Below are 8834 nucleotides of genomic sequence, written 5' to 3'. Positions count from 1 at the left end.
AACTATCAAGACAAAAATGCATTTATTTCAGAGTTGAAAAGGATCAAAATAACCCTATCATTACAATTTTGCACAATCTGATGCTTAGAAAGGTCAAGTATTCCTCTTAAGATGATGAATTACATTTTGGGACTAGAATTCAAGACATGGTCGCCTGTTTAGTGACCATTTTACTCTATTATAGTTGAGCTTATATTAGTGGTGTATATATGTTGTAAAAAATATCAAAATCTAAAAATTATTGGTTATGTTCTGGCCTAAAGCATATAGTTCAATATCTGAAGTCCTTATTTTTCAAGTATAGGCTTATTCTTAATTTGAGTCTTTGAAAAAGGGTTGCTTAAACAGCAATCAGAATGATTAACATCATCAGTATTGTAAGAACATGTTTAATTTAATTTATATATGACTTTGAATGGTTAATCTAAAAGAATCCTTAAAGATAAAATGAAAGCTTATTAATTATAACTTAAAATCAAAATACTAAACTTGAGGGCCAGGGATTTAGCTCAGTGGTTTCACCACCTGCAGCGCAAGTGCAAGGACCCAAGTTTGATCCCTGGTACCAAAAAAAAAAAAAAAATACTAAATTTGGAAACTTTTACTCATTTATGTAGGGTTTTTTTCACAAAATGTGAAATCCTAATAAAAATGCAAGCTATCTCTTTAAAAAGATGAGCATTGTGTAATATGCAATGTAATATTTTAAGTCATAATAAATATCTTTGCTGAAAATAAAACATTTTTATTTTCCCATTAATATGCCAAAGAGAGATTAACACTCATAATTTGGAAATCACATGCAAATAAGTTATTAGCATAGACTGTTAATTGTGAACATTTTTAAGACTTTCTTTTGTCTCAGGTCAGAGGACATCAAAGCTCATAAAAGAAATATGTCATATTTGATACATATTTGACTGTTACTAACAGCATTGTATATGATGAAATAGTGAATGAGGAAGGTTTTGAGATATCTCTGCAAATTATTCTCAATTTTATTTTGAACATAAAGAAAGTTTTTAAAAATATCTCTCAGCTATAAAAACTGCAAAAAAAATGCACAATTAGAAGTAAATTTTAAATGCCCTACTCTTAAGCCAAAATAAGGGTATTTGAAAAATCTCCCTCTGTCTTACTTTTCTCTCCTTGCTAAGACAAAATGCCTTACACCCAAAGTTAAAGGGGGAAATATTTATTTAGCTCACAATTCGTAGAGGTTTCAGTCCATCAGCTGACACCAAGGCAGGGGTGCCAAACAGTCGTTGCAGAAGAGAAACAACATGGTGCACAAAATAGCAAAAGCAAAAAGAGACTTTAACAACATCTTTCTTTCCCTTTTATCTTATTCAGACTACCAGGATTAGGGTGGTGCCAAACCAATTACTCACGTGTAGTAGTTTAGTAATCACATGCCCTTAATCCCAACATCACACATTCCAGATTTAGCCATTGAAAATGAAAGCCTCACCTCATCCACCAGCATAGGAATTTGGGGGTACATCTAAACACAAGCCATAACATTCTGACCCTGGCCTCCCAAAGACTCAGGCATATCCCTTTATGCAAAAAAGCATTTAGTCATCTCCAAGAGTTGTCAAAGTTCTAACAGGTTTCAGCATTGCTGAAAGGTCCAAGTCCAAAGTCTCCTCAGAGATTGAGATTTAAGGTGAATTATTACCTGCAAGCCCCTGTACAAATAAAAATATTTAAATACCTCCAATATTCAATGGCACAAGGTAGACATTTCTATTTCAAACATTTTTCAAACAGGGGATACAAAGGAACAGGATCAAAGCAAGGGCAAACATTAAATTCCACAGTTCTATTTCCAGCATCTCCAGCAATCTGTGGCAAGCTATGAACTCCAAAGAACCTGGATGCCTCCACGCCCATGGCACTGCATATGGTTGTAGCTCCCATGGCTTCTCTCTTGGGCTAGTTCTGCTCCTTCCTTGCAGCTTTCCACAGACATTCCATGGTCCTGGCTTCTCCAAACTTCTGGGGTCTTCAGTGTACCTCTGGATTCACACTCACATCTTCACACACTGTCCTCTCAGGGCCAGTGCCTGGCCTTCCAGGCTTTCTTCTGAAATCTGGGTGGAAGCCTTTCTGGCCCCACTACTTTTCCATTCTTCATAAACCTAAAACCAGTGCCACATGAATGATACCAAGGTCTGCCAACAGGTGGAACAGTAGTACTGAGTCTTCCCTCTCTCTTGCCTGTAGGGGTCAAGTGCCTGAATCACAGAGTACTAAATCCAATTCCAAGGAATAAATTCTCTATGCTTCCGCCATTCTGGAACATGATGCTCTGTATCTTCCATATCAAAGCAAAGTTGGTAGAGACCTGCTGCTTCTTATGATGCCCTCAGGCCAACTTCTCTATTCTCTACTTCCTTCTCAGCAATCCAGATCTCCTCTTCTCTGTCTTTGCAGTCCATAGCTTTTTTGGAGTTTCCCTTCTGGCCAAACTCTAAACATTTTAAATCATTCTGCTGGGGTCTTTGCACTTGATTCTCAACATAGATCCAGCTAGAGCAGAGGTTAGGTAGAACTCTTGAAGACTCTGGTGTAGGAAAAGATTTCATAAACAAAACCTCAGTTGCCCATGAACTAGCACAAACAATCAACAAGTGGGATCTCTTCTTACTAAAGAGCTTCTGCACAGCAAGAGAAACCACCATGGGAAAAAATCTTCACCTGCTCTTCCTCAGACAAAGGCCTACTATCTTGAATCTATAAAGAACTTAAAAAGATCAGAGCTCTCAAATTTAAATCTGAAAATGGGCATCTGAAATGAACAGACATTTCTCACACAAAGAAGAAGAAATGGCAAATAGATACATGAAAAAATATTCAACATCACTGATCATTCAAGAGATGCAAATGAAAACAACACTGAGATTCCACCTCACTCCAGAGATAATGGCTGCTATCATGAAATCAACCAATAACAAATGCTGGCAGGACTGTGGGGAAAGAGGAACCCTGCTCCACTGCTGGTGTGAGTGTAGACTGGTGCAACCACTGTGGAAATCAGTATGGAGATACCTCAAAGAACTAGGACTGGAAGTCCCATTTGACCCAGCTATTCCCCTGCTGGGTATCTTCCCCCCAAAATTAAAAGAATCATAGCATAGTGATATATGTGCACCCATGTTCATAGCAGCACAGTTTGTAATAGCTAAAACTTGGAAACAGCCCAAATGCCCATCAACTGGAGACTGGATAAAGAAAATGTGGGGTTTTTTTTATAAAAAGGAGTACTACTCAGCCATAAAAAATGAGAAATTAGAGACATTTATAACTAAATGGATGCACATTGACCTGATTCTCTTAAGTGAAATAAATAGGATACACATGTATAAATACCAAATAGTTTCCCTACTGTGAGAAACTGAAAGTGTACATAAAGATTAAAAGGTATAATAGATAATGTGAAATAGGAAAAGGGACAAAGGGGAAGAGGAAGTGTGATGGGTAGAGGAAAGGAAAGAAGGGAATGGAATTAATATGAGAAAATGAGAAATGGAAACAAAATCTTTGTAAATATGGAGGAATGGAGGGGTTGAAGGGAGGGCAGGGGAAGGGGGAAAAAGTAAGAACCAAGATGGATTATGTAAAGGTGCAAATTTCCAATGATGAATGTCATTATATTGTATACCTAAAATGTACCAATGATTAGAATGAATAATTGGTAATGTGAAACAGGAAGAAAAGGTCCAAAGGGGTAGGGGTAGTGGGAGGAGCAAGGGAAAGGAAAGAAGGGAAAGGAAAAATGATGAGAAATGGAAAAAATGGAAATAAAGTCTTTGTAAATAGGGAAGGGTGGAGAGGTGAAGGGAGGGCTGGGAATGGGGAAAAAATAAGAACCAAGATGTATCATGTAAAGGTACAAGTTCCTCATGAAAAATGTAAATGTATTGTATACCTAAAATGTACCAATAAAATGTACCAATGAATAAAAAAAAAAAACAGAAACATAGATCCAGCTAAAAAGCCATTGCCTCAACATTAGATTCCTTGAAATTTCTTCTGCAATATTAATTAGTCTGCTGCCCTTCATCCCAGTCTCAGCAAAGTCTCTCCAGATGAACAAAATGCAGACAAACTTTCTGCCAAGTTATAAAAAGTATCATCTGGAGTCCAACAGCCAGTGCAGTTCTTCTTCCCAGCAGAAACCTCCTTAGCTTGATTCTCTCTTAGTTACTTTCCTCTTGTTGCTGAAACAAAATACCCAGTACCCAAAGTTAAAAGCAGAAAGGTTTATTTAGCTCACAGTTTATAGAGGTTTCAGTCCATAAACAAGGCAGGGTGACAGAGAGACAACAGTTCATGGCAGGCAGACAGTAGCAAAGCAACTAGAGAATCTTAACAATGTCTTTCCACTAATTTTATCTTATCTAGACTACCAGGATTAGGGCAGTGCCAAACCAATCAGTGTACTGGTTTAGTAATCAGATGCCCTTAATTGCTAGCATCACACATTCCCAATTCAGTCACCTCTGAAAAAGAAACCCCCACCTCATTCACATGAGGCTTGGCAGGACAAGCCATAACAGCTTCCATATAAATTAGTGTCATATCTGTTGACAATTGTACATTGAAGGCTAGAAAAGACAGATCAGTAGGAGAGGATTTAAGGACATTCCCTTAACCACCTCCTAAGAAGTGGTTGTTCAAAGTCCTTTCATACATGAGCTTATATAAGTAAGCTTTCCTGTTGCTGGCATATAATACCTAACACCCACAATTTACAGAGGTTGATATTCATGGTTTCAGAAAATTCAGTCCATGATCTGAAGGCTCCAAGGGAGAAACATCATGGCAGTAGCGCAAGGAGGAGCAAAGATATCCAGCTCACTGTGGTGAGTAACAGAGCAGGAGAACAGTGGCGGAGAGGGCAGGGCCAGGACCCAAATATAGACACTAAGATCAGGCCTTGTAACCCACCCTGAAAGTATACTTTACTAATCACCTAAGCAGCTTGAAATCCAGTCAGACTGACACAATCAGACTTAACCACCCTTCATCTACTGGACACCCTAACACAACTCCTTAAGCCAAACACAATCCCCTAATAAATACAATAATAAATTAGTAATTTAACTTAACATGTTATAACCACAAGCATATAACTGAAAATGAAATAATCCCATTCCCAAACTCTCAACTCTTTCTGCATTTTCTAAAAGTCAAAACTGAACTCTGTGAATCTCCTTAAAAGTAAAAATTTAAAAAGTAAGTTGCATCGTCCCAAGGAACAATGTCATAGGGTAAACATTCCCATTACAAAAGAGAGGAATGGTGACAGAAAAAAACTGGACCAAAACAAGACCAAAATATATCAGGGAAAACATTAAGTCTTGTATCTGATATCCAGGGGACACTGGTAAAACGGAAGTTCCAAAGGGCTTGGGTGGAGCCATCCCTATGGCCTTGTGGCTTCAGCCCACATGGCCTTTCCCTTGGGATACCTCCACTCACCGCCTGTAGATTTCTTCAGCAACTTCATGAAATTCCTGAAATCTCTAACTTTTTGAGGTCACTACTGCACCTTTGCTTCATTCACAGAACTTCACACATCCCTCTAAGGGTCTCTTTGCCTCGCCTCACAATCCTTCCTTTGAAATCCGGGTGGAAGCTTCTGTGACCCCACAGTGCTTGCATTCTGTATGTGAGTAAAACTAGCATCACAAGTATGATGCCAAGGTATGTTGTCAGTAGAAGCAGTAGCCATGTTCTTGAACCAGTCTGTGGGAGCCTGAACGGTTGAGTACAGTAAAATGAATGTGTGGTAACTGATTCCCTAGGAGGCCTTTCTCAAGCAAAAATCTCAGAGTTCTCTTCTGGTCCCAGAGTTCTTCTTAAGTGAAAGTTTTATACTTTTGTAGAGTCTTGCTAATTACTACTCTACTCTTGAGTAGAATCTTGCTGATTCCTGAGTAACCTCAAAGCATCTCCTTATTCCTGTGCAAAATACTTAGCTTCATTTAATGGCATCATTCTCTTCATCAGAGCGTGGCAACCAGGTCTAGGGTGAGAACCAGATAGACTGCTCAAGGTCGAGCCTTCATGACCCACCCATAAAAACTCAAAAGCGTGCTTTACTAATCCCTCAGTGGTTCTCAAGCCAAATTGATACAATCAAGTCTACAGGTTTGCTTTTGCTGAATAGCAAAGGAAATGAGATGTCTTGGATAATAATTCCTTCTCCTAACCAGAAGCTCCCCAAACCAGGAAGTGCCATGTTCTACTGTAACAACAGTAGAAGACAACAGAAGTATTCTTGTTTGTGTCACCCAGCTACAACCCTACTTTCTTTCCCCAGTTATGTCCCCAAAGGACATAATCTTTTTAGATATTTATTACAATGAGTATTAATTTGAAAATGTTAGTTCCCTTGGCTCCAGCAAATGTGTTCTCCATTTTAAATATGCTTAAGTGTTTTATAAGGAAAACTTTGTAACAGGAGAAAAGGGTTGACAATTGTCTACATAGATAAGTGAATTGAGTTAATAGCTTATTTTGTTGCATGGATTAGTATTCTTCAAAGGACAGTTTTCAATGTTTCTTCTCTCTGTCCTAACCATACATTCTCAATTCAATGGCAGTTTTGACTAATTACAGCTTACAAGAGGAGTCAGATTCCCAAACCAGTTATCTGTGTAACGTGGTCTGACAAGAAAAGAAAAAATAAAAACTCTATATAGTTATAAGCTGGACTGTTCTGCACATTCCCACTTATCACAAGAGCAATACCCCAGAATTCTTTCACCCTTTAAAAATATTAAACATGTAATCAACTCAACCCTGAGATATTGATTTAGAGGCAGAGCAACTTCATTTCAGGTAAAATCAAAAGATTGAATACACAGATATACTTTCTTGTCTTACAGGGTATTGTTATAGTGAGGAAGAACACAGAATAAAGCTATTACCAAGAGAGCTAGCTAAAGCAATACTATCCCATTTGTTTCTATATGGAAAATTCATTCAGTATCAACAAACATTCTCTAGCCCAGAAAATTCTGAAGACTGCATTTAAAACTTGTCAGTTTGCTTTTGTTTCAAAATCATCTGCTGTTCAGAAAGATGGGCATCATTTTCCAGATGAATAATTACACATACCTGAGAAAATGAATAAACTTTCCCATGTCTGTTTTATTTAAAGCTTTCAGAGTGTAGTCTCTCAGTTTACAATTAGCACAGAATTACTGATGTTCTTTCTGACTCCAGTATAGAAACAAATTATCTCGCGATCACCCAGTCAATAACAAATTGAGAGAATGATATAGATTGGCAATGTATACATGTCACAATATTAACAATGTGTATATGGCAATTAGATAACACAATATGAACCTCTCATATTCCATTACAATTAAATTAAATAACAAAATTCTTGGATTCATCAATTTAAATAAGTATATTTCATTGAATTTCATATATCATATAATTTTAATAACATGAAATATCATGAAAATGATAGCATGAAATTATGGCCAATATAGCTTAATAGCATATTTGTTCTGACACTAAATTTTTATACCTGTGACATTATGATTCTTCAAGTAAGGACTATGTCTACCCATGGAATTCAGCATAGTCATGAATGTGAAAGGTACATTAATAATCAATATCATTCAGAACAAAATTGACTTGAAATTAAAACAGAGGTCTGATATTCATAATAAGTAGTACAAATAGCCTTACAGGGAACATAAATGAAGTTACCATAGAATATATGCATAATGATGACTGCAATGTTTAGTGATATGAAAAGAAATAAAAATATCAGTGAAATAATTGACAAAAATTTTAACTTGTACTTATGTAAATCAATGCCTTAAATATAAAAATAATTTTCCCAGCATATCTATATATATAGAAAATACAATTTATTGGATATTCACTTGCTGGATTTCTTTTATGTGCTTCACATATTCTTTCATGTGAGGAGGCCCGAAGATGTTAGAATGGTCATTTACCGGATGGATATGTGAGGAAAAGTAAACATATCATGAAATATTTAGTAAGCTAGAGTGTGTGTTTTTACATACATATATGCAAAGATATAGTCTATCTGTAGTCAGTGTTATTAGGAACATAATATTCTGTGAACTAATATAAAATGTTAAGAATGAGAACTGCTTATTAAAAAGATGATTCATTAAGGTGATGATTTTATTTGTATTGTATAGTTCTGCGTTGTCACCTTTTAGAAATTTTCTCAGAAGCTGATTTATATATTTTTTAAACAAATTTTGTGTAAACATTTTATCTTTTCACTTTGACAAATGCACCAAGAAAACTGTGACAGAAAACTGTGATAGACTAGTACTTGAAAATAGTGTAGGAAAGATAAGAATTACAAAATACACTATGGGCAATTTTATTTTGTGATATTTCTAGGGGTTCAGCAGCAGGAAGCATGTGGAGAAATCCATTCCAAGGTGTATAAGTTGTAGCATATGGCCCCACTCACAATCCAAACAATGTCTACTGGGTTTCTTTGGATTTTGAAGTCAATCCATTCCTCTTTTTGGTATGTTACTCCAGCCCACATACCAAGTGACCTTAAATACTGCTGAATTTGAGAGGGGCCCAGGAAAACAAAAAATACTACAGCAGGACCAGGCTGCAGTGCAAGCTATTCCTCCATTGGAGTCATATGGTGCAACAGACCCAGTGGTGCTTGAATTGTCAAAGATGGATAGGTTTGTGGGTTGGAGCCTTTGAAAGATTCACATTGGAGAATCTTAGGCTAAGCCTTTACATCTCAAAGAAAGTCCTGCAGGTATCTTCTTCAGAGAAAATTACTCCTTACC

General features: G+C 36.8%; 1 long non-coding RNA gene across 1 annotated transcript in view; it reads right to left on the bottom strand.

The window, feature by feature from the left end:
- Nucleotides 1-3: 3 nt before the first annotated feature.
- The window catches only part of LOC110349487 (uncharacterized), a 100165-nt gene continuing 91334 nt past the window's right edge, over nucleotides 4-8834 (bottom strand). The window contains exon 7 of the long non-coding RNA XR_002395472.2: nucleotides 4-2569. This is a non-coding gene — a long non-coding RNA (uncharacterized LOC110349487). The remainder of the gene's footprint in view (nucleotides 2570-8834) is intronic.

The sequence above is a fragment of the Heterocephalus glaber genome, unplaced genomic scaffold (genome assembly GCF_053883595.1).
Source record: "Heterocephalus glaber isolate CG9 unplaced genomic scaffold, H.glaber_assembly_v1.0 deba00001550, whole genome shotgun sequence".
In the NCBI taxonomy this organism is placed as follows: Eukaryota; Metazoa; Chordata; class Mammalia; order Rodentia; family Bathyergidae; genus Heterocephalus; species Heterocephalus glaber.
This window is presented reverse-complemented; position numbering and strand designations above follow the sequence as displayed.